We start from the raw sequence: 26,781 nt of genomic DNA, 5'->3' as shown, positions 1-26,781 counted from the left end.
CCTTCATAACACTGAGATGCAAAGCCAATGATAATACTCTTTTGTCAGTATGATGAGTATGTGGTCCAGTGGGTCGCCAGCAGCAACAGTCTGATTGACCAGGCAAGCAACAGATGAGCCTGGAACAAGGCCGGGCTCCAGGAGTAAAAAAAAAAAATCTCACAAAACTCAATAAAGGTATATCAAAGATATATCCCACGCAATCGTCAGAAAAGGAACTTGGCAATTTCCGCAAACCAGTTCCCGATTAGAAGAATTGTAGTGAATATGGTGGATTGCGTATGGCTAACACCAACAGCTTGGTTGGTCTGCGACCGTTTCGCGGAGTGAGAGAATGGACAGATAATAGTATGGGAGGTGTGAGGCTGTACAAACAACGCACATGGGAAAAAAATATGCGGAAGTAAGGAATGAACAAAGCACATCCCCTGAAGTATATGTTAATCATATATTTCAAGAGACATGCAAAGCGATGTAATTTAATACCTTCAGAAACTTTAATTTATGACTTTATACACAACTTACATTAGGCCCATCTTTGAGTATGATGCACCAGCAAGGAACCTTCATCTAGTTAAATTTGCAAACTGGAAAACATCTAAGAGTTAGCAACGAGATTATTACCAGAATGCAGATTATACGACGAGACTTAGGAAACCAAACAGCATCTAAAAAGGAAACAGTGTGACATGGTCATGACATACATAGATGAAGAACAAGCTGTCTGAGATGTGAAGAAAATAAGTAGATGGGCTACAGAGGGACGTCGTTTAGTTTTCAGTCGGATAGTGGCAAATGTAATTTACTAGATGCAGTGGAAGGCAAATACCATGAGTATGAATTATTGCAGCTCGACAGTAATTAAGAGGCTGGGCCAGGAGCCACGAGTCGACCTTGGCAATATGGAAACACAACTAGAGCGTAAACACTTGGCGTCCGCCTAACCAACCAAATGAGTTTCATAATCCTAGACACGGAAACGTTCAATTATCCTCCTCCAGAACCAAGCCCGGATTACACTATCAGAAATCCGGTGGTTCGGGTTAATCTAGATAATGTGAACGCTGAGATTGGAAGCCTAAATAACTTACCTTCCTTTTTCTGCTGTCACTACTACAGTACAGTAACTGGCCTGATATACCCGAAGCATTCAAGTAAATGATCCGGTACACACAAAAGAAAGTAACATTTAAGTGACTAACCTGATATATTCGGAAGAATGAATGAATGAAAGATAAAAAGTCAAAGAGAGGAAACTAACGGAATGGGATGATGAATACACGATGATACTGAGGCTTGTACTTAGGATATCTAACAAGAATATAACTACCGAGCTACCACCACTACGGCTGTCTACACAAGAGGAGACAGGTCAGTACAGCAGACGACTCTCTCCTCTCACACTACAGTGGCCACACTACCAGCAGAAAACAAAGAGGGTGACGTGCAGTACCACGACACTGAGAAATTGGCATGAAAATCTCACAGAAAAAAAGATGTAGCGAATGAATTTATCACTGTTACTACCACTACTTTCATATAATGTAAATGAAAATACTTGAAGAGAATTTTTTTTTAAAGTGTGTGTGTGTGTGTTTGTGTGTGTGTGTGTGTGTGTGTGTGTGTGTGTGTGTGTGTGTGTGTGTGTGTGTGTGTGTGTGTGTGTGTGTGTGTGTGTGTGTGTAACATGCTACACAGTATGAAATCATGCCTAAATTTATTTGAAGGAGTTGGACTTTTAGAAGTATTGAGAGTAATCATCTGCCCACTACTGGTAATTACAATTAGTAATAGTGTGTTTCGCGCTCCCGAGACACAATTTTCAAGCAGATAACAATCATGTGGGCCGCAGGAAACCATGTTCAATGAGGAAAGCTTGTGGAATATAAGCTAGAACGAAGTATAAAACATTTTCTAACCACACAATTAAGCAAAAAACTAACGTGAAAGACTTACGACTGATAATGTCAGAGGATCTCATCTTCAAGGATCATAGCAGTCATTATCACAATTACGGGGAAAATAACAGGATGGATAATGAGAACCTTCAAAACAAGGTATGCTGATTTAGAGAATATACTGAAAACTTTCACTGCACGTATAAGTTCTGTTAAGCACCTAAATTACTGAGAACGCTTGAAGTCCCTTGAAACACAGGCAAGAGAGACGAATCATAATTAACATCTGGAAAATCCTAGAGGGACTGGTTCCAAATCTACACACAAAAATCTATCCCTACAAAAGCAAAAGGCTCGGCAGACGGTGCAATATACCCTAAATGAAAAGCAGGGGTGCCTTGTGTACACACAGAGATCACAGTAAGTTTAAGAGGCCCAAGACTGTTCAGCATCTTCCCATCATTCATAGGGAGGATTACCAATAGAACCCCAGCTGTCTTCAAAAGGGAACTGGATAGGCTCCAAAAGTCAGTTCTTGTCCAGAAGGGCTACTGTTCGTACGTCGGACTGCATGCGGCCAGCAGTAACAGTGGTTGAACATACTCTGATCCACCTGGAGGCCTAGTCATGGACCGGGCCGCGAAGGCGTTGAGCCTTGGAACACTCTCCAAGGTAGTCTTCAGGTAGGAAGACCATGCCAATGGAGCGGGTAGTCTGTGAGGTGGGAATTAAGGCTCAAGCATGTACAGGCATAACCTCTATAAGAGGTCAAACAAGTCTTTTCCAGGGCTGGCTTGGGGGAGTAGGGAAACAATCAAAACTTTTCAAAGGTGTATCAAAACATACAAGCCAAGTACTCTGATCATGCACGCCTTACCTCTCTGCCAACAATGCACACTCACGAGCACCAGTGACGTACCTGTGAAAGAGATAACTAATAAATTCACATTCTAGGTAGAGAGATTATATATTAATAAAATAGTGAATTACACGAGAATTTTAACTAGAGTTGATTCCTTTGAGAAAGCAAATTTTGAAGCTGATATAAATAAGGTTTTCCAGAGATCCCCAGAAAACAATAAGATGTTCGATGAAAACAAATTTCACTTTGCAATGGAAAATATAACGAAATAAAAAACGGGAAAGGAATATCGAGCAAACTCAAACCACTCAACAGAGTGGATGATTAATGTGAAGTGCTTAGTAGTGATAATGTCAGAGGTACGGGAGAGTGAGCCAAAGTATCGCTGCGTGTCGGCTTAAAACCGAGTATCGGTATCTGAAGAACTTTTTCGGGTTCAGCGCCCCTCACGGCCAGCCCTCACTGAGGATTAAGGCCTGATCGACCAAGCTGCTACTGCTGGCGGCATGCAGTCCAACGTATGAACCAGAGTCCGGCTGGTCAGGCACTAATTTGATAAACTCGTCCAGTTTCCTCCTTAGTCACAGATCTCGAATTCAAGGATCATCACAGTGACAGTATCACAATAGCAAGAAAAAAAATCAATAACCAGAAAAAAATTCTTACTCTCCACACAATTAAAAGTTAATCAACAATTACTTACTACAAAACAGGGTGTCGTATATGATTATCGTGGATCAGTTACCATAAACCGGCAAGGATAGAAGAAGACCTAGTCTAGGACCAGGTACCGGCATCAGTGACCCCTCCCTGGAATAGTTACTCCAGGTAAACCTCGGGTAACAATAGTTACTCCAGGTAAACCTCGGGTAACAATAGTTACTCCAGGTAAACCTCGGGTAACAATAGTTACTCCAGGTAAACCTCGGGTAACAAACAAATTCAAGAATATATTCAGTTGATAAATTAGACACATGTGCAACTCTTGGGTATTTTTATTGAGGAAACGTTTCGCCACACAGTGGCTTCATCAGTCCATACAAAGGAGAATCTTGAAGAACAGGAGGAGAATGAGGTAATCAGTCCCTCAACCTTGAGTCGATGTGGTCAGTCCATCAATCTTGAATAGAATTCTATTCAAGATTGATGGACTGACCACATCGACTCAAGGTTGAGGGACTGATTACCTCATTCTCCTCCTGTTCTTCAAGATTCTCCTTTGTATGGACTGATGAAGCCACTGTGTGGCGAAACGTTTCCTCAATAAAGATACCCAAGAGTTGCACATGTGTCTAATTTATCAACATGTCGGTTCTCTGAACCATTCATCTACAAATATATTCAGTCCCTGAGATCGAACAGTAGTAAAGCTTGTTGATATTTATGAGCCTGACCCAGGAGCTATAATCGGCCCTTGCAGGCACAACCAAGCAAATACAAGCTTGTCACAGCAGCGTGGGCGTGGCAAGTACAAGCTTGTCACAGCAGCGTGGGCGTGGCAAGTACAAGCTTGTCACAGCAGCGTGGGCGTGGCAAGTACAAGCTTGTCACAGCAGCGTGGGCGTGGCAACTACAAGCTTGTCACAGCAGCGTGGGCGTGGCAACTACAAGCTTGTCACAACAGCGTGGGCGTGGCAACTACAAGCTTGTCACAGCAGCGTGGGCGTGGTAACTACAAGCTTGTCACAGCAGCGTGGGCGTGGCAACTACAAGCTTGTCACGTGGGCGTGGCAACTACAAGCTTGTCACAGCAGCGTGGGCGTGGCAAGTACAAGCTTGTCGCAGCAGCGTGGGCGTGGCAAGTACAAGCTTGTCGCAGCAGCGTGGGCGTGATAAGTACAAGCTTATCACAGCGTGGGCGTGGTAAGTACAAGCTTATCACAGCAGCGTGGGCGTGGTAAGTACAAGCTTATCACAGCAGCGTGGGCGTGGTAAGTACAAGCTTATCACAGCAGCGTGGGCATGGTAAGTACAAGCTTATCACAGCAGCGTGGGCGTGGTAAGTACAAGCTTATCACAGCAGCGTGGGCGTGGTAAGTACAAGCTTATCACAGCAGCATGGGCATGGTAAGTACAAGGTTATCACAGCAGCGTGGGCGTGGTAAGTACAAGGTTATCACAGCAGCGTGGGCGTGGTAAGTACAGCCCTTGCCGCCACCAGGAACACCCGTTGCAACCCATACCCATAACTTTCACAATTATCATATTCACGAGAATTTAATTAATTTTTAATGAAGGTCTGCAAATATTGTGGCACAAGTTCACCGGGAACCATTATTATATGTCAAAGTTTCATGTACAAGTTTGGAAACATCAAGAGGAAAAGGAAGGAGTGGAAGCAAATACATGTAAAGGAATGAAGCAAAAAATGGAATGAGAGATGGTAGAGAGGAAAGGAGCCCGGCCCTGGACCAAATTTGACTGCTTGGTCAACTAGGCTGTTGCTGCTGGCGGCCCGCTGGCCCACATATGAATCACAGCCTGGCTCATTTGACACCTGGTGAAGATACTTGTCCAGTTTCCTCCTGAATATTTCTACACTAGTTGCAGCAGTGTTTCTGATATCTTCTGGTAAAATGTTTAATAACCTGAGACAACGAATGTTTATACAATGTTCTCCTATTATTGTCCACTTCGTCCTATCTCTGTTACTCCAGTGTCTCAAGAACTTTCCACGTATAAACATCTCTCTCTCTCTCTCTCTCCGAATACATATTTAGAGCTCTGAGGCATTCCCAGTAATTTTAATGTTGTACTGGCTCTGCGCGGCCGTAACTTTTTCCAATTCTGATATCTCCCCTGCCCTGAACGGGGCCGTCATTACTCAGAAATACTAGGAACACAGGCGATTTCAATAGTACCATCACTGGCACTATTTCCCTTGTTTTGAAAGGTCTTATCCACCCCGTAATTTTCCCGGCTGTCATGACATCTGCCTTATTGTCTTCTTTAAAAGAAAGGTCAGCCACAATTACTCCCAGGTCTTTCACATGTTCCTTTCCTTCTATTTGTTGATCCTCTTTGGCTTTGTATACCGTGTCCATTTTAAGTTCTTTATTCTTTCCATATCTAAGCAGCTGGAACTTATCACCAATAAAGTCATGTTTTCCACTACCCACTGGAAAACCCTGCGTACATCTTCCTGTAATTTCTCTTGCGTCTTCTACCGAGGTGATTTTCATGAATATTTTGGAAGGAGGGATAAAGAAGGGAGAGGAGAAACGCAGAATGAAGTAAGAAGAAGTGAAGGAGGGATGAAGGGAGAGGCGGGGGGATGACGTATGAACAACGGAGAGGAGGAAAGAAGGATGAAGGGAAGATACTGAAGGATGGTTTCGGGAGTAAACGCCGCTGCTGCCCAGTGCCAACCCAGACCTCCTGGTGGATCAAGACCTGATTAACCAAAGTATTACTGACTGTCGCACGCGGTCCAACATAAAAGATGCATCCCGATTGGTCGGGAACTGATCTGAGAAACTTGTGAAGTTCAAAATTCCCACATCTGAAATCATACAGAATTTGCGTTTTTCGTGATCTTTCTACCGTCACTCTCTCTCCTCTCTGGGTTTGATTCGACTTAATCCAAATACCTTTGATATACCTTTGAAGAATTTCAAGAGTATATCTACTCTCTGAGCCCGGCCATGGGCCAGACTCGTCTGGTGCTTGCCTGGTCAACCAAGCTGTTGCTGCTGGAGGCCCACTGCCCCACATATCCATCACAGCCTGGTTGATCTGGCACCTGGTGAAGATACTTGTCCAGTTTCCTCTTGAAGGCTTCTACACTGGTTCCAGCAGTGTTTCTGATATCTTCTGGTAAGATGTTGAAAAGTCTGGGTCCCCGGATGTTGATACAGTGTTCCCTTATTGTTCCCACCGCACCCCTGCTCTTCACTGTGTTTATTTAACACTTCCTCCCATATCTCTCACTCCAGTATGTTGTTATGACAGTGTGCGGATTTGGGACCAAGCCCTCGAGTACCTTCCAGGTATATATTATCATTTACCTCTCTCTCTCCTCTGCTCCAATGAGTACCTGTTCAAGACTTCTAGCTTTATATCTCCAGTCTCATCTTAACTGACCTCTTCTTTCTCATGGTCTCTGAGATCATGTCTACTTTCTCCCAGTTGGTTATCCTAGGTAATTTACACTATGTATGGTAAGTATAATTACGTGTGCCAGTGCCTAAATAATCATACTTACCCCTTCCTCTTGTCCCGCCCACGCTGCCTACACTGTGCAACATGCCATATTTGTCACTGGTTTTGGGGGTTCGTTAAACATGGAAGACCAGCCCGAGGCCAGACTTCCTGGTCTAGAGGCAATAAATCACTTCCACGTAAATAACTTATCATGCACCGAGGTCTCTCGTCTTGCTTCTCAAATCAATCATCGACTACGCTGCCACCTGACAGTTTTGAAATTGTTTTGCGCCATCTTGCTGCCGATTCTTTACGAGAAGATATTTTATTATATTCAGAGAGAAGCGCTAAACCGGTAGGGATCAACAAGTGCTTGGGGAAAGGACATAATCATGCTAGATCCAAAAAAAGGAGAGCTCAAATTCACTGGATCAAGAACCCTTCACTAGCATCAGGGACTCCCATCCGTTCACTGAAGAAACGAAAAGTTGTAAAGGATGTGCAAAACTGATCTTTGACCGACTGTTACTGTGTCTTTGTCTGCGTGTGTTTGCCTTTCCTTCCTCCAGTCGTTTACTCTTCCCCCGCTCCATTCACCAACGTTACTCCAAATAACCCAGCAGAATCATGATTGCTGAATGGGTACGGGTTGAGGAATGGGAATACTGAAGGCCGGAAAGTTAAGGGATAAAAGTGAGGGGTGGTGGAAAGGAGCGGCAGTGGTGGGGGGGAAGGGGGGGTTGCATGATAGGGGAGGGGCACGAGAGAGAGTTGTGGATAGTATTTGGGGAAGGGAGACACTGTAGGAAGCCTTGAGAAGACTTGGATGGTCCGAGTTCAAAATCATTATGTCCCCAAAATACTGAAATTGAATACAGGAAAAAGACTCGAGAAAAGTACCCCCTACGAGGAAAACAAGCAGAGGTGTCAAGAAAAGAAAATGACCTGGAATAGTCAACCCGCCAAACCTGTTCCCCAAGCACACCAACGGGACACGTCCATGACGTAGGCAAGGTTGGCAAACAGATGAACTGCTTTCAGAAACTTGAATAAGGACTAAGAACGCTATTCAACACGTAGGTAAAATCCATCCTTACGTATGCAGCACCTATGTGGCATCTTCCCTTCTCACAACCTGCCTGCCTCCCTCACTCCCACCCATCTCTGTGTGTACTCACCTATTTGCGGTTGCATGGGTCGATTCACAGCTCCTGGCGCCGCCTCATCGCTGGTAGCTACTAGGCTACTCTCTCCCTGCTCCAAGAGTTTTATCTTACCTCTTATTAAAGCTATGTATGTATCCTGTCTGTACTACATCACTCTCCAGATTGTCCCATTTCTTGACAAATCTATGACTGTGTGTGTGTGTGCGCACACACACACACTCACCTAGTTGTGGTTGCAGGGGTCGATTCACAGCCCCTGGCCCCGCCTCTTCACTACTAGGTCACTTCCTGCTCCATGATCTTTATCATACCTCTTCTTAAAGCTATGTATGGATCCTGCCTCCACTACATCACTTCCCAGACTATTTCACTGCCTGACAACTCAATGACTGAAGAAATACTTCCTAACATCCCTGTGATTCATCTGAGTCTTCAACTTCCAATTCTGACCCTTTGTTGCTGTGTCCCATCTCTGGAACATCCTGTCGTTGTCCACCTTATCAACTCCTCTTAGTATTTTATATGTCGTTATCATATCCCCCTTATCTTTCCTGTCCTCCAGTGTCGTCAGGTCGATTCCCCTTAACCTCTCCTCGTAGGACATGTCCCTTAGCTTCGGGACTAATCTTGCTGCAAACCTCTGCACTTTCTCTAATTTCCTTATATATTTGGCTAGGTGTGGGTTCCAGGTGTGGGTTGCATACTCCAATATAGGCCTGACATACACGGTGTATAGGGGCCTGAACGATTCCTTATTGAGATGTCGGAATGCTAATCTTAGCTTTGCTAGGCGCCCATATGCTGCAGCAGTTATTTGGTTGATGTGCGCCTCAGGAGATGTGCCCGGTGTTCTACTCACCCCAAGATCCTTTTCCTTGAGTGAGGTGTGTAGTCTCTGGCCCCTAGACTGTACTCCATCTGCGGTCTTCTTTGACCTTCTCCAATCTTCACGACTTTGCACTTGGTGGGGTTGAATTCCATGAGCCAGTTTCCGAACCAAGCCTGCAGCCTGTCCAAATCCCTTCGTAGTTCCGCCTGGTCCTCGTCCAATTGAATTCTTCATCAACTTCACATCATCTGCAAACAGGGACACTTCTGAGTCTATTCCTTCCATCATGTTGTTCACATACACCAGAAACAGCACCGGTCTTAGGACTGACTCCTGTGGAACCCCGCTCATCACAGGCACCCCCGCTGACACCTCGTCACGTACCATGACTCGCTGTCTTCCCGACAGGTATTTCCTGATCCAATGCAATGCCTTCCCTGTTATACCTGCCTGGTCTTCCAGCTTATGCATTAATCTCTTGTGTGGAACTGTGTCAAAATCCTTCTTATAGTCCAAGAAAATGCAATCTACCCACCCTCTCTTGTCTTACTGCTGTCACCCTGTCACAGAACTCCAGTAGGTTTGTGACACAGGATTTCCCATTCCTGAACCGTGCTGGTTGTCACTGATAAGCTCATTCCTTTCTAGGTGCTCCACCACTCTTCTCATGATAATCTTCTCCATGACTTTGCATGCTATACACGTCAGTGACACTGGTCTGTAGTATAATGCTTCGTGTCTGTCTCCTTTTTTTAAAAACTGGCACTACATTTGCTGCCTTCCATACCTCAGGTAGTCGCCCTGTTTCGATAGATATGTTGAAGATTGTTGTTAGTGGTACACAAAGCGCCTCTGCTCCCTCTCTCATGACCCATGGAGAGATGTTATCCGGCCCCATCGCCTTTGAGGTATCTAGCTCGCTTACCAGCCTCTTCACTTCTTCCTCGGTTGTATGTATTGTGTCCAACACTTGATGGTGTACCCCACCTCTCCGTCTTCCTGGAGTCCCTTCTGTCTCAGGGACAAGATTGGCCCACTTAAGAGTAACACTGGTCAGATCACTGACAGTGATAAGAATATGTGTGAAATTCTAAATGCCTACTTCCTCTCAGTTTTCACCCAGGAAAATGCATGCGATATTCTTGAAACAAAAGATTATGTAGAACAGGATGATAAACTATGTACGATTGCGGTAACTAGTGACATGGTCCTCAGACAAATAGAGAAACTAAAATCTAACAAATCCCCAGGCCCTGATGAACTGTTTACAAGGGTGTTAAAGGAATGTAAAGAGGAACTTAGCATACCTTTGGCTAATCTTTTTAACATACCACTACAAACTGGCATAGTGCCTGATAAGTGGAAAATGGCAAATGTAATACCTATTTGCAAGGCAGGTGACAGGTCCTTGGCTTCGAACTATAGACCAATAAGCCTTACCTCCATAGTGGGAAAATTTATGGAATCAATAATTGCCGAAGCAATTCGTAGCCATCTTGACAGGCACAGATTGATTAATGAATCTCAACACTGTTTTACAAAGGGGCGTTCCTGTCTTACGAATTTACTAACTTTTTTCACTAAGGTGTTTGAGGAGGTAGATCATGGTAATGAATATGATATTGTGTATATGGACTTCAGTAAGGCTTTCGATAGAGTTCTACACCAGAGGCTATTGAGGAAACTTAAGGCGCACGGAATAGGAGGAGAAATTTTTTCCTGGGTAGAGGCATGGCTGACAAATAGACAGCAGAGAGTTTGCATAAATGGGGAGAAATCAGAATGGGGGCACGTCACAAGCGGTGTTCCTCAGGGGTCAGTGTTGGGCCCGTTGTTGTTCACAATTTACATAAACGACGTAGATGAGGGAATAAATAGCGGCATAAGCAAATTTGCTGATGACACCAAAATAGGCCGTCCAATTCATTCTAATGAGGACACTAGAGCAATCCAGGATGATTTGAATAGACTGATGCAATGGTCGGAGAAGTGGCAGATGCAGTTTAATATTGACAGATGCAAAGTTCTAAATGCTGGACAGTTAAATCACCATGCCACATATAAACTAAATAATGTAGATCTTAATATTACTGATTTAGGAGTTCTGGTTAGCAGTAATCTAAAACCAAGACAACAGTGCATTAGTGTTCGCAATAAAGCTAACAGAATTCTTGGCTTCATATCTAGAAGTATAAATAATAGAAGTCCTCAGGTTGTTCAATTCTATATATCCTTGGTTAGGCCTCATTTAGACTATGCTGCTCAGTTCTGGTCACCGTATTACAGAATGGATATAAATGCTCTGGAAAACGTACAAAGGAGGATGACAAAGATGATCCCATGTATCAGAAATCTTCCCTATGAACATTAAAATGGTATAAAATACTGACAGGTTGTTAGGTAAGACACATATGCAACAGTTAGGTATCTTTATTATGAAACGTTTCGCCTACACAGTAGGCTTCTTCAGTCAAGTACAGAAAAGTTGATAGAAGCAGAAGATACTTGAAGACGATGTAATCAGTCCATCCATCGTCTTCAAGTATCTTCTGCTTCTATCAACTTTTCTGTACTTGACTGAAGAAGCCTACTGTGTAGGCGAAACGTTTCATAATAAAGATACCTAACTGTTGCATATGTGTCTTACCTAACAATCTTCCCTATGAGGATAGACTGAGGGCCCTGAATCTGCACTCTCTCGAAAGGCGTAGAATTAGGGGGGATATGATCGAGGTGTATAAATGGAAAACAGGAATAAATAAAGGGGATGTAAATAGCGTGCTGAAAATTTCCAGCCAAGACAGGATTCGCAGCAATGGTTTCAAGTTGGAAAAATTCAGATTCAGGAAGGATATAGGAAAGCACTGGTTTGGTAACAGAGTTGTGGATGAGTGGAACAAACTCCGAGTACAGTTATTCAGGCTAAAACGTTGTGTAGTTTTAAAAATAGGTTAGATAAATACATGAGTGGGTGTGGATGGGTGTGAGTTGGACCTGACTAGCTTGTGCTGCTGGGTCTGGTGCCGTGCTCCATCCCTGAGTGGAGATGACCAGACTGGGTTGTTCATTGGGCTAATCTGGGGGGATGGTCATTGGTCTAATCTGGGGGGACATGGACCTGCTCTGCATGGGTCAGTAGCCCTGTTGCAGTGTTCCTTCTTTCTTATGTTCATCTGTGAACACTTTTGAATCTCATGTTGAGCTCCTCGCATACTTCTAAGTCGTTTCTTGTGATCTCCCCTTCTTCCTTCCTTCCTCAGCCTGATTACCTGGTCCTTAACTATTGTTTTCCTCCTGATGCGGTTGTACAACAGCTTCGGGTCAGATTCGGCTTTCGTTATGTCATTTTCGTATTGTCGTTGGGTCTCCCTTCTTGCCTGTGCATATTCATTTCTGTCTCTAAGGCTGCTCTCCTTATTCTTCTGGGTCCTTTGCCTTCTATACTTCTTCCATTCTCAAGCACACTTGGTTTTGACCTCTCTACACCTTTGAGTGAACCAAGGGCTCATCCCGGCCTTCTCGTTATTTCTGTTACCCTTGGGTATGAACCTCTCCTCAGCTTCCTTACATATTGTCATATATTCCGTCATCTCATTTACTGACTTCCCTGCCAGTGCTCTGTCCCACTGAACCTCGTGCAAGAAATTTTCCATGCCTCTGTAGTTCCCCTCTCTTGTAGTTTGGCATCGTTCGTCCTGCCCTTCCTGCTTCCCTCTTCGTGTTGGTACATGAGGTTTTCCAATACCACCTCCATCATCTTAGCCCTCCACGTTTCTGGGCCCCCATATGGCTCCAAGTTCTCCCAGTCAATTTCTTTGTGATTGAAGTCACCCACAAGGGCTCGCATGAGCCCTTGTGGCCACTTCAGCCAGAATGTGTGTGTGTGTGTGTGTGTACTCACCTAGTTGAGGTTGCAGGGGTCGAGTCCAAGCTCCTGGCCCCGCCTCTTCACTGGTCGCTACTAGGTCACTCTCCCTGAACCGTGAGCTTTATCATACCTCTGCTTAAAGCTATGTATGGATCCTGCCTCCACTACATCGCTTCCCAAACTATTCCACTTCCTAACTACTCTGTGGCTGAATAAATACTTCCTAACATCCCTGTGATTCATCTGTGTCTTCAACTTCCAACTGTGTCCCCTTGTAGCTGTGTCCAATCTCTGGAACATCCTGTCTTTGTCCACCTTGTCAATTCCTCTCAGTATTTTGTATGTCGCTATCATGTTCCCCCTATCTCTCCTGTCCTCCAGTGCCGTCAGGTTTTGTGTGTGTGTGTGTGTGTGTGTGTGTGTGTGTGTGTGTGTGTGTGTGTGTGTGTGTGTGTGTGTGTGTGTGTGTGTGTGTGTGTGTGTGTGTGTGTGTGTGTTTTGTAGGTTTCAAGCCTCGGCTCCTGGCCCCGGCTCTCCGCTACTAAGTTCACTCCCCTGGCTGCGTGAGCTCTATTGTTCCTTCTCGACAGTAGAGGTTGCACGAAGGTACGAGGCACAAGTACGTTCACACGTTGAGTATGCTCCACTTTCTTGGATTGCCTGTCCCCCGTCTCACCTATGACTTCTTGGCAAAACAGAGAACAGAGAAAAACGACTTATCTCTCGTCTGGACCCGACGTGAATAGGTAGTGTGTCATTTCAATAGAGCCTTCACCATCTGAAAGATGTGGGTTATCTTACTGTTATGCACAACGCCAATGTTGCCCAGGTATAACACTTTGCTCCACTTCGCGGACAGTGAGAAGACAACTCCTACACAGCAAGACGGGCAGCAAAGAACTACACGCTGGCTGTACCCTTCTCAAGAGCATCACTTCAATTGAGACCATTCATTCCTAGAATGAGTCCAGTCTGGAACATATTCGTACAGCATAACGACCTCGAAGAAATAAAGTCACTTTACCAAATGATATCGCTGGCCCCCAGATGGCTCCAACTTTATTCTGTTACCTATTAGGCTTTCAGATGAAATGGGTAGGTAACAACTCCTAATTTGTAAACAAAGGTAGGAACCTTAATTAACTCTGCAAAAACAACATGGAGGGGGAGGGAGAGAGAGAGAGAGAGAGAGAGAGAGAGAGAGAGAGAGAGAGAGAGAGAGAGAGAGAGAGAGGAGGGGGGGGGGGAATTAACAAAATAACAAAAAACTTGTGTTGGCCAAGGTCGCTGGTGTGGGAGAGGGAGAAGGGTGATCAGCACGCAGCAAGCAGCTTTAACTATCATATGATGCAGGGAAGGAGGAAAAGGGAGGAAGGAAAGCGAGATAAAGGAACCCTGGGAGGGAAGGATAGTGAGGGATGCGCTAAGGTAAAAAGAGAGAGGGGAAATAAGCACAAGCCTACAAAAGCATAATAAATAATCAACAAATACAAGTAAGTGTAAAGGAAAAACATAATTTAGGACCCGAGTGGTTCTTGGTGCATGTTTTTTTTTAAAAGATGTGTTGGTATCAGCAAACTCTGGTTATTGTTACTGGCAGTGTTGAACTAATAATATTGATCCTATTATAACTCATCATCAGCGCCATAATCATTGTAACTAGTATTACAGAAATTCATTTTAGCGTCCATAAAAACTACCTGTAGGACTGAATCACGGAAAAATAATATACCAAAAAAGGTACACCTGCATATCTTGCTTATAAGAGACATGTGAATACATTCTAAGTGCATGACGTACCGAGCCAGGTCCCTACGGTGAGTGGTGGAGTGGACGGGTCTGAAGACCGATACTTAACAGAGTCCACTTGTTAGGCTTAGGCAATCTGATGTTTCTCCAGAGAGAACTAGAATCTCAATTTCCTAAAGGTTTGCTTAGCAGCAGATCCTGGAGAGTTATTTACCTCTTACAATATGTGACTATTTTTCTCAGTAGGCGCTTCAAAGTATTTTTTTGCATCTTTGTATACTTTTAGTGTGGCTTACTTCAATTTCAGTAAAGAATTATACATGAAGAAGCTTAATACAATTGCGAGACTAGATACTTTATTGTGAAACTCATACTGATTGTTTTCTTGCATCAATTCTCATCACACGATGCTTCAAAATAATAGCTTCCGCTGTTTACCTTACTGGTAATGGTTGCGTGGTGTGTATTCCGCAAGCCAAGCACGAGCCAGGTGTGAGTGATGGTCTGGTCAGTCGGATTGTTGGTGCTCGCTGTACAGTAAAAAAAAAAAAAAAACTTAATCCAGCTCCACTGCAATATACATTTGTATATTATTTGATGTCTGTTGTCTGCTTGCAGTTATTTTTTGGCCACCGAAATAATGTTAAGGTCCTATGTTGTATTAACTCTTATTATTGTTTCTGTTACTTTATAATTCTGTACGATCATTCTGATAATAATTTATAACATCACACAGCATCAAAGTCTTTGAAAGGGTGAAGAGACTCCAAATTACAAACTGTGTGGAAAAGCATGACTTGTACAACCCAAACCAAGATGGATTTATTTATCATCATAACAGATACTGGTATAAATAATAACACTTGCCACAGCTTCTTATTATTTGCGGACGATACGAAAATAATCATAAAAGTTACCCAAGTAGAAATCATGGAGACACTGCAAGAGAATATGTTCACTAGTAACAAATTCCAACTACTCTGATATTAAAAATAAAAACTGGAACGCAAAAGGGAGCTCTGCACTGACTAAATGGCATCTAGACTACCTGGAGTTTATCTGTACACACGCACTCTGTGGACTTGTTACTCTGTACACACGCACTCTGTGGACTTGTTACTCTGTACACACGCATTCTGTGGACTTGTTACTCTGTACACACGCACTCTGTGGACTTGTTACTCCGTACGCACACACACTGTTGACTTGTTACTTTGTACACACGCACTCACTGGAACTGTTACTCCGCACACACGTACTCTTTGGACTTGTTACTCTGTACACACGTACTCTCTGGACTTGTTACTCTGCACAAACGCACTCACTGGAACTGTTACTCTGTACACACGCACTCTGTGGACTTGTTACTCTGTACACACGCACTCTGTGGACTTGTTACTCAACTGGAACTGGCTGCTCAAAGAACGTTTATCCCATATAAAGAAATTAGATCAAATAGAAATGACCCAAAATGGATGAATAATAGGCTCAAATATCTACTAGGGCATAAGAAAGGAATTTATAGGCGTATCAAAAGAGGTGAGGGTCATCTTATGAATCAGTATATTGACATTAAGAGGGACATTAAAAAGGGGATAAGAAAAGCTAAAAGGGACTATGAAATTAAAGTTGCTAGGGATTCTAAAACTAACCCAAAAAGTTTTTTCCAGGTCTATAGAACAAAAGTTAGAGATAAGATAGGTCCCCTTAAAAATAACTATGGGCACCTCACTGACAAAGAGAATGAAATGTGCTCGATTTTTAATAATTATTTTCTCTCAGTTTTTACACAGGAAGACACTAACAATATTCCAGTAATTAATTTTTATAGTGGGCTAGAAGAAGATAAGTTATGTAACATCACAGTCACTAGTGAAATGGTTGTGAAGCAGATAGACAGACTGAAGCAAAATAAGTCGCCGGGTCCTGATGAGGTTTTTTCAAGGGTTCTAAAGGAATGCAAAATGGAACTCTGTGAACCATTAACTAATATTTTTAATTTATCTCTTCAAACAGGTGTAGTGTCTGATATGTGGAAGATGGCTAATGTAATTCCTATTTTTAAAACAGGGGACAAGTCGTTACCGTCAAATTACCGCCCAATATGCCTGACCTCAATTGTAGGCAAATTACTAGAGTCAATTATAGCTGAGATTATAAGAAGCCATCTCGATAAGCATAGCTTGATTAATGATACTCAGCATGGATTCACAAGAGGCCGGTCTTGTCTAATTTATTAACTTTTGAGGCTGTTGACCACGATAAAGAATTTGATATTATTTAATTAGATTTTAGTAAGGCTTTTGATAGAGTTCCGCACCATAGACTGTTAAAGAAAGTGGCAGCTCATGGCATTGGGGGAAAAGTGCTCTCGTGGATCGAGTCATGGCTCACTGACAGGAAGCAGTGTCCATAAATGGGGTTAAATCCGAGTGGGGATCTGTAACAAGTGGCGTTCCACAGGGATCAGTCTTGGGCCCGTTGTTGTTTATAATATATATCAATGATCTTGATGAGGGAATTACTAGTGATATGAGCAAATTCGCCGATGACACAAAGATAGGTAGGATAATTGATTCAAACGTAGATGTTAGGGAACTTCAGGAGGATTTAAACAAACTCTATTCTTGGTCAGAAAAGTGGCAGATGCAGTTCAATGTAGATAAATGCAAGGTTCTGAAGCTTGGGAGTGCCCATAACCCTAGTACTTATAAGTTAAATGATGTAGAACTTAGCCATACAGATTGCGAAAAGGACTTGGGGGTTATGGTGAGCAGCAACCTTAAACCAAGACAGCAATGCCTAAGCGTACGTAATAAGGCAAATATATTACTGGGATTTATATCAAGAAGTGTAACCAACAGAAGTCCAGAGGTCATACTGCAGCTTTATACATCATTAGTAAGGCCTCACCTAGATTATGCAGCTCAGTTCTGGTCTCCATATTACAGAATGGACATAAATTCGTTAGAAAACATTCAGCGTAGGATGACTAAATTAATACATAGCATTAGAAATCTTCCTTATGAAGAAAGATTGAAGACTCTTAAGTTACATTCACTTGTTAGACGAAGAATGAGGGGAGACCTGATCGAAGTGTATAAGTGGAAGATAGGTATTAATAAAGGGGATATTAATAAGGTCTTGAGGATGTCTCTCCAAGAGAGAACCCGCAGTAATGGATTTAAATTAGATAAGTTTAGATTTAGAAAGGACATAGGAAAGTATTGGTTTGGAAATAGGGTAGTAGATGAGTGGAACAGTCTACCTAGTTGGGTTATTGAGGCTGGGACTTTGGGTAGTTTCAAATTTAGGTTGGATAAGTACATGAGTGGGAGGGGTTGGATTTGAGTGGGACTTTCACATCAGAGCTTATTTCTTGGGTGGCATTGAAAATTGGGTTGGGCAAATGTTTTGTTAGTGGGATGAATTGTAAAGGACCTGCCTAGTATGGGCCAACAGGCCTCCTGCAGTGTTCCTCCTTTCTTATGTTCTTATGTTGTTCTTATGTTACTCCGCACACACGTACTCTTTGGACTTGTTACTCTGCACAAACGCACTCACTGGAACTGTTACTCTGCACACACGTACTCTCTGGACTTGTTACTCTGCACAAACGCACTCACTGGAACTGTTACTCTGCACACACGCACTCTCTGGACTTGTTACTCTGCACACACGCACTCTGTGAACTTGCTACTCGTGACGTATCATTTATATGATTAGACCAGTGTTGGTGGGGTGACTTGCCTACAGGTACATTTAGTATACGGGTTGACAGACTTGTCATCACGTATTAATTAAATTATTGCATGCTGTGACTATTTCTAATGCGGACTGTAATTATATTTTTAAACTGTCTCTTCATTCACTAATGACAGGTGCGTATTACTTTTTCTTGTTTTCCCAAAACCATCAACCGGTGAATGACAGCGAGATTTTCGGTTTATAACCGTGAGATGCATTATACTTATTTGTTTGATGAGTTCCGAGAGTCTTTCTACTCCTGAAGAGCACGGCCATAGTCCAGGCTTCCAGTTTCACGTAATCCCACGCCCTCCCTCCTTTCCAGCCACACACAGTCTCCCTAGTTCCGCCCCCCTAACTCAACCCCCTCCCATTCAACACTGATATCAACTCTTCTTACACCCCACCCCCCTGTAAAAGCATCGTTCAACCAAATCGGTCATATATACAAACCCCCTCTCCCCAGAGAATCATCAAAACATGTTCAGACCTCCCCATCAACTCCATCTCACTCCTAATCAAGACCCAAGCATAATATAGTCATTGCCCTTCCCTCGCAACCCCCCCCCCCCCCGTCACTGTTAAAACCTACCACCACCCCGGCGCCACCAGTGACCCAGCGTGGGAACCCCGAGGCAAGACGGCTACCACTACCCCACACACACACACACACACACGCACACACACACACACACACACACACACACACACACACACACACGCGCGCGCACACACACGCACACACGCACACACACGCGCACACACACGCACACACACGCGCACACACACGCACACACACACATTCTCTCAGTCCACAACAGGATTCGAACCTGCACACACTGCATCAAACTACGCAGTACTTTAGAGAATACTGAAAAGATTTCCATTGCGCTTATGCTTTCGCAGGAAGTGATTTTTGTGCAGATTTGGGATCAATCTTCTATTATTTTTCAGGTTGCAAGTTATGATGCATCTTTTTCACCATCGTTCCAAGTGCTCAGGTCGCGGTACTTCAAACATTCCCAAAATTTTAGATATTCCAAATGGAAGATACTTTCAAGACAGGTTCCAACACCATATGTAAAGGATGCCATAATACTATGATTGGTGGCACTGTTATAATCCAAGGAATGACATGGCTATAGTTTCTTGAATCAAGAGCCCATCACCAGCAGGGTGTCAGTGACAAAACTTTAATTTGTTAAAAGACGACACACAATAGTTTCCTCATCGTGGAACGCAATACAATATTTACAGTAATAAAAGATGTTAACACGGGTGTGTCTACCTGGAGGGTGTTCCGGGAGCCGACGTCCCGCGGCCCAGTAGTAACACTGATCATGGAGGTATCTATGGCATAAGGCTTTTAGAGTTGCTGACTTTTTCCTTATTCTTTTTTGTCACTGCGGATGAGTTACCCACGTTGGTTAAGGCGAGAGAAAGTTGCTTTATGTATATCAATTTAAGCATAATTATGGGATGAGACTGCACTCCGCCTTTACTGTGTCGTATATATGATACGATACTCAGCTGCAATGTAGTGTTACCCAGCAGCACTGCAAATCCTTGATGATATCAAAATACTAAGTTGTTTGCAGTATGGTATAGTGGTTTTATTAGCGTGGTAAACAACTGCAAATTATGCATTTTTGTCAATGTTTCAGCCACAGCACCGTGTCTTCCTTTGCAGATGACACCCGAATCTGCATGACAGTGTCTTCCATTGCAGACACTGCAAAGCTCCAGGCAGACATCAACCAAATCTTTCAGTGGGCTGCAGAAAACAATATGAAGTTCAACGATGAGAAATTTCAATTACTCAGATATGGTAAACATGAGGAAATTAAATCTTCATCAGAGTACAAAACAAATTCTGGCCACAAAATAGAGCGAAACACCAACGTCAAAGACCTGGGAGTGATCATGTCGGAAGATCTCACCTTCAAGGACCATAACATTGTATCAATCGCATCTGCTAGAAAAATGACAGGATGGATAATGAGAACCTTCAAAACTAGGGAGGCCAAGCCCATGATGACACTCTTCAGGTCACTTGTTCTATCTAGGCTGGAATATTGCTGCACACTAACAGCACCTTTCAAGGCAGGTGAAATTGCCGACCTAGAAAATGTACAGAGAACTTTCACGGCGCGCATAACGGAGATAAAACACCTCAATTATTGGGAGCGCTTGAGGTTCCTAAACCTGTATTCCCTGGAACGCAGGAGGGAGAGATACATGATTATATACACCTGGAAAATCCTAGAGGGACTAGTACCGAACTTGCACACGAAAATCACCCACTACGAAAGCAAAAGACTTGGCAGACGATGCACCATCCCCCCAATGAAAAGCAGGGGTGTCACTAGCACGTTAAGAGACCATACAATAAGTGTCAGGGGCCCGAGACTGTTCAACTGCCTCCCAGCACACATAAGGAGGATTACCAACAGACCCCTGGCAGTCTTCAAGCTGGCACTGGACAAGCACCTAAAGTCACTTCCGGATCAGCCGGGCTGTGGCTCGTATGTTGGTTTGCGTGCAGCCAGCAGCAACAGCCTGGTTGATCAGGCTCTGATCCACCAGGAGGCCTGGTCTCAGACCGGGCCGCGGGGGCGTTGACCCCCGGAACTCTCTCCAGGTAAACTCCAGGTACTTAAGAAGCATGGTAGCTGCATCTGGGGCTCCTGGTCGGCGGAGTTCAAGGAGCTCTATAACTTTAATTTCAATATACTTTGAAAATCTTAATATGCTCCAGAAAAAAAAGAATACATACTTATTCTTGTATGCAACCTTGGCTACGTGAATCAGCTGTAAGAATAGAGCTGACCTAACGATGAATATGAGTCACCCCTGACCAATTAAGAGGGCAGTGACTGGCCTCGACTACTCTTGCCAACATGTGCACTACGATAATGATGACTTGTCTGCCACATATACTACCCATACTTGCAGCACTTTACATGCAACCATGCACAAGTAATATCTTTTTCACTCGGACAAATACTTGCTGCGCTGATTCAGCTATACTTTTCCCGAACACTGGTGCTGCACTGGTAGTGTACAACATGTATGGTGAGGACCACACAAGACCGGAGTCAATACACACTGTGTATTACAATCTAGCTCTATCCCCAATGATCATGAAAGTTCTGCTCCATTTTATCAGATCCAGATCCAGAGCAGCTAGGTTGTGCTTATTTTGTACGCCTGCGGGCCTTCCATGTTGTAGAGTCTAGTAGTTATCGCCAGCGAGACCCGGTCCCAAACCAGACTTTGCGACTGATTGACGGCCTAATCTGTCAACAAGACATACAGTCCAACGTCGGCATCACAGATCAGCTGTTCAGGATAAGACTTGATAAAAATACCGTACCTCATCATTTACACCTGGTAAATTCTGGAGGGATTGGTTACAAATCTGCGCACTGAAACTACTTCCTAGTAGACCAAGAGGCTCGGCAGACGGTACAATATACCCACATAATGAAAAGCAGAGGTGCCAATGAGTATACTAAGAGTGGAAAGTGCCAAAATGTTTTTAAAAACCCTCCTTTCACGTCAGCCCATTCTCGCACTAAGACGAATTCATGTTTCTTGTTCGACGTTCCTCATTTCCCTCAACCAACTCATTCTCAGAAGTACTGTGGCCCTTTTTGGTAATTTACATATTTTCTTATAAGTTCATGCAACGTAACCAAACCTAGCTTAAATTAGCTGTACCCAATTTAAAAATAAAGAAAATAATATTTGAGGGGAAATTAAAAACGCCTTAAGCAATTAGCATCGAGCACACCGTTAAAACATTGACGAAGTAAAATGAAAATGCGTTTTCAAGTAAAATGGGAATTACCGAGAGACCTTAGCTGTCTTCAAGAGGGAAGTTGATAATAAGTTACTGTGAGTAAGCTCCAGTGGTGTTATGGATGGAGTTTGAGAAACGTTGTGTAAGCTTTTGGAGAAATACACAATTGCTCTACTGTGGATTATTAGGTAAAGGTCGTCGCAATCAATTCGGTGTTTACATACTGACTGTCCATGCTCCAGGTGGAGCACGGATTGAACTCGTATACAGGGCAGCGTCGGTGACCTTTCAATGACTCAAGCTAACCGTCACAATCCTATGCTGTGGCATTAGTAACGATCAACTACATAAGTAACATACTATTGACTGCTGTGATCATGCTACGTGAAGGACCCCATCACGCAGACAGATGGTATAATACATACAATATAAATGAACTGGCAGACACTACTGAGGTGAATATCAAGCAATGACTATACAATGCAAAAGAATGTTGTACAACAGGAAAACGTATATCATACTCATAGGTCATATTGAAAGCATAATGAATCTTCAGTGGATTGTTGTAGGAATCTGAGTAAATCAATCAATCGCTACTAAGGTGGTTTAAGGGTTCTGGAGTAAATTATATACACAAAAGTAAAAATAACTTAACAGGCAAGGGTAACTTGGTGCACACAAGTCACATAGATCAGTTAAAGTCCAGAACTCGTAGAGTATATGAAAAATGAATGTACAACAGAAAGTGACCCACATTTAATTAGATTGACACACAGTCACGAAGAGCAACTCTTTAAAGTCTAAGCATCTAAACAAATAAATTACATCAACACAAAAACAATCATCTTGAAGAAACCAAATGTAAGAATAAGTACTAATTTATTTATACAGTATGGCAGAATGACGTGGGGCGACACAGAGTCCAACAAGGATTATTAAGTATAGCAAAAATAAAGATGGTAAAGTAATGACTGAAATAAATGTGTATCTGTATAAGGTACTCACATTTAACCCCAACTCTGCTAAGGCAAGATTTACATATGCTGAGTGTTCATCTGACCTAGAGGGAGGGGTCAAATTCAGTGGCAATGGCTAACCATTGGCCTGAATGAGAGGAATCAAAATTAGTGACGTTAGGTGACATCTGGGGTGTCACCATCTATCATGACCACAAGAAGTAGCTGCAGCCAGTACATAGGACAGTCAGGTGCTTAAAGGTAGAACATATAGGGCTAGAAGGATGGTCTAACACTAGCTCTCTAGGCTGGGTGCCAGGCGTCTCATCAACATCACAAACAAACTTCATATGGTACAAATGAGACTCTTTGCACTGACGACCACTGCTTATTTCTCTAATCTTGCACTTATTACCACTTTTATGTTCAATAACTTGATAAGGACCAAAAAACTTTTGGTCAAGTTTTGGCACTGCAGATGTCCTATTAAAATTAATTAACATGACTCTCGAACTGACTTCAATTTTGGTTGTCTTTGCTCCAGCATTCGTGACTAGTAATTTTTGCTGTTGACTTTTGAAGTGTTTCTTTGATTCTCCTACATGAATACGAGCTATAACGTAAACACCGAACTGATAGCATTACGGTTGGCGATCGTCACGTCCTTCTACCTAATAAACCACAGAGTAATTGTGTATTTTTTCAAACATATCCACGTTTCACGAACGAACCTCATCCACAACAATGGCGCCTACGTTGGACTGTGCGCTGCTAGCACCAACAGCCTAAATTATCAAATCAAACAGTGAGCCTGCTTTGGGTCATGACCCCTAGAACTGACAAAAGGTAGGAGGTACTGAAAGAAGGGTATACTGGGACATGGATGTATTCAGACGAGCAAGTGCTGAGACGAGCCCAGAGGAGAGGTCTGGGTGAGCAAGATGGCAGAGAGCCCTCCCGGACCTTGGTAACCCACTTAACACCAACACCACCACAACCACTGATCTCTCAGATAGCTCAACCAGCCAGTCAGCTATATGAACAAGCAGGGATTAAAGAGAATGTCCTCCAGTTAATCAATCAATATCTGACAGAATAATGACAGTATAGCAGTGTCAGGATGGGCATGAAGTGGCATTACCAATATTTCTAATATATGTAAATACTTTGCTATAAACAACAGAATCCAATGTACTTCTGCACATCTATCTGTAGGGTATTCCGGGGATCAACGGCCCCGCGGCCCGGTCCACGACCCGGCCTCCCTGTGGATCAGGGCCTGACCAACTAGGCTGTTACTGATGGCCCCATATAGTCCAACGTACGGTGCGAAACTATTTTGAAGAAAACTAATAGAAAAGAACAGAGATGGACTTGGGTTGCAACAGTGTAACACAAATGGTTGCCTACCTGGAGGGCATTCTGGGGATCAACGCCCCCGCGGCCCGGTCCACGACCAGGCCTCCCGGTGGATCAGGTCCTGATCAACGAGCCTGTTACTGCTGCCCGCACGTAATCCAACGTATGAACCACAGCCCGGCTGATCCGGCACCGTCTTTGGGTATCTGTCCAGCTCCCTCTTGAAGACAACCAGGGGTCTTCCCGTTATGCCCCTTACTGCTGGTGGGAGGCTGCTGAACAGTCTTGGGCCCCGGACACTTATTGCGTTTTCTCTTAGTGTACCAGTGACGCCCCTACTTTTCACTGGAGGTATGTTGCATCGCCTGCCAAGTCTTTTGCTTTCGTATGGAGTGATTGCTGTGTGCATATTAGGGACCAGTCCCTCTGTCATGTGGGTTCAATTACGTAAGCTTCCATTCCAATATTCTCCTTATGTTATAATGTTCAATTGTTGTGTACTTTGACATTGTATAGAATCAGCCCAAGCCGTACGCCTGCTGTCTCTAGTTTGTATTAGCTGTATGTCGGGACAACATACGTTAGCGTCGCCGAGCTCTCAGTAGTACTCAGTAGTACCAGTTACCAGTAGATGACTCACTACAACCATCTGTGTGAATCACTGACTGTTCACGTTGCTGCTGACCATAGCATGTTTTTTGAATGCCTCACCCGCTAGGCACTGGTGGGTCAGTCGGAGATAGGGAGCAGAGAGAGGCAGATCGGCTGTTGGCGCTTCCCATACTTCCCGTTATATATTATACGTACAAACCAGCCTACGTGAGTATTTTTACCCCATCCACGCTATCGAACCCACATGACAAATTGGTGGCAGCGGTGGGATTGAACTCTTGGATAGTCAAGGTCCATCTGGCTAACCTTCCAGTAGGTTGTTTGTTCTGGAATAAAGGTATCAGTGGAGCATGGTCTGTCAAGACATGAACAGAGTACTGATAAATGTCTCGGAAGTGCTTTAAAGACCATACTATTGCTAAAGCTTCTTGCTCAGTTACTGTATAATTACGTTCAGCCTTCGTAAGGACTAGGCTAGCAAATGCAACTGTGTTGTACTTGCCATCAGTCTTCTGAGCTAGTACGGCACCTATGCCAACAGAACTAGCATCAATTGTCAGATAGAAGGGCTTAGAAAAACCTGGAAATTTCAAAATTGGAGCAGATGTTAGCTTTTCTTTTAGAGTTTGGAATGCTCTTTCTTGACGGAAGGTCCAAACAAAAGGAGCATCTTTCTTAAGCAACTCAGAGGAGCAGCTATGGAAGAAAAATTGGCAATGAAAGATCTATAAAAACCTGCTAATCCCACAAAGGATCTTACAGCATCAGCAGTTTTGGGAGTTGGAAAATTTAGTACTGCAGTTACTTTGGTCGGTCGTAACCCCTCTAGGAGTGACTACGTGACCAAGAAACTTAATTTCTGATCTGAAAAATTGACATTTAGACAGTTTGATCTTTAAATTGGCTTCTTCAAGTGTACCAAGTACTACATCAAGTCTTTTCAAGTCTCTCAGTAGTACTCAGTAATACCAGTTACCAGTAGATGACTCGCTACCAACCGTCTGTGTGAATCACTGACTGCTCACGTTGCTGCTGACCATAGCATGTTTTTGAATGCTTCACCTGCTAGGCACTGGTGGGTCAGTCGGAGATAGGGAGCAGAGAGAGGCAGGTCGGCTGTTGGCGCTTCCCATACTTCCCGTTATATATTATACGTACAAACCAGCCTACGTGAGTATTTTTGCCCCATCCACGCTATCGAACCCACATGACACCTCCAGAATCTTCCAGGTGTAGATTATGATGCATCTCTCTCGCCTGCGCTCTAATGAGTACAAGTCAAGTGCTTCCAGGCACTCCCAGTAGTTAAGGTGTTTGATGGAACTTTTACGTGCAGTAAAGGTTCTCTGTACATTCTCTAGTTCTGCAATTTCACCTGCCTTGAATGGGGCTGTTAATGTACAGCAGTATTCCAGCCTAGAAAGAATAAGTGATTTAAAAAGGATCATCATTGGCTTAGCATCTCGTCTGGAATGTTCTCATTATCCATCCTATCAGTTTCCTCGCAGATGTGATAGTGGCATTGTTGTGGTCCTTGAAGATGAGGTCTTCGGACATTACCACACCCAGGTCCTTCACATTACTTTTCCGCTCTATTGTGTGATTAGAGTTTGTAGTATACTCAGTCCTAGTTATTATTTCCTCCAGTTTCCCATAATGGAGTACATAGTTAGAATTTGTCTTCATTGAGCATCATATTGTTCTCTGTTGCCCATGCCTGAGTATAATCAGAACAAGTGCAAGGTCACGCTGATCGGGGAATGAAAGAGAAGACCGGAGACAATGTC

General features: G+C 43.5%; 1 protein-coding gene across 6 annotated transcripts in view; it reads right to left on the bottom strand.

Annotated features, from left to right (window-relative positions):
* Positions 1-26,781, bottom strand: part of Nrg (Neuroglian) — a 434,360-nt gene that overhangs the window by 179,730 nt on the left and 227,849 nt on the right. For 2 of the 6 annotated variants that reach the window (XM_070088294.1, XM_070088292.1), the window contains one exon: positions 2,776-2,817. The exons of the other annotated variants lie outside the window; for them this stretch is intronic. The gene's annotated coding sequence lies outside the window, so the exon portion shown is untranslated. The remainder of the gene's footprint in view (positions 1-2,775; positions 2,818-26,781) is intronic. 6 annotated transcript variants of the gene reach the window in all.

Source organism: Cherax quadricarinatus, chromosome 24, assembly GCF_038502225.1.
Source record: "Cherax quadricarinatus isolate ZL_2023a chromosome 24, ASM3850222v1, whole genome shotgun sequence".
Taxonomy (NCBI): Eukaryota; Metazoa; Arthropoda; class Malacostraca; order Decapoda; family Parastacidae; genus Cherax; species Cherax quadricarinatus.
The sequence above is the reverse complement of the archived record's forward strand: the minus strand, read 5'-3'. Positions and strand labels throughout refer to the sequence as shown.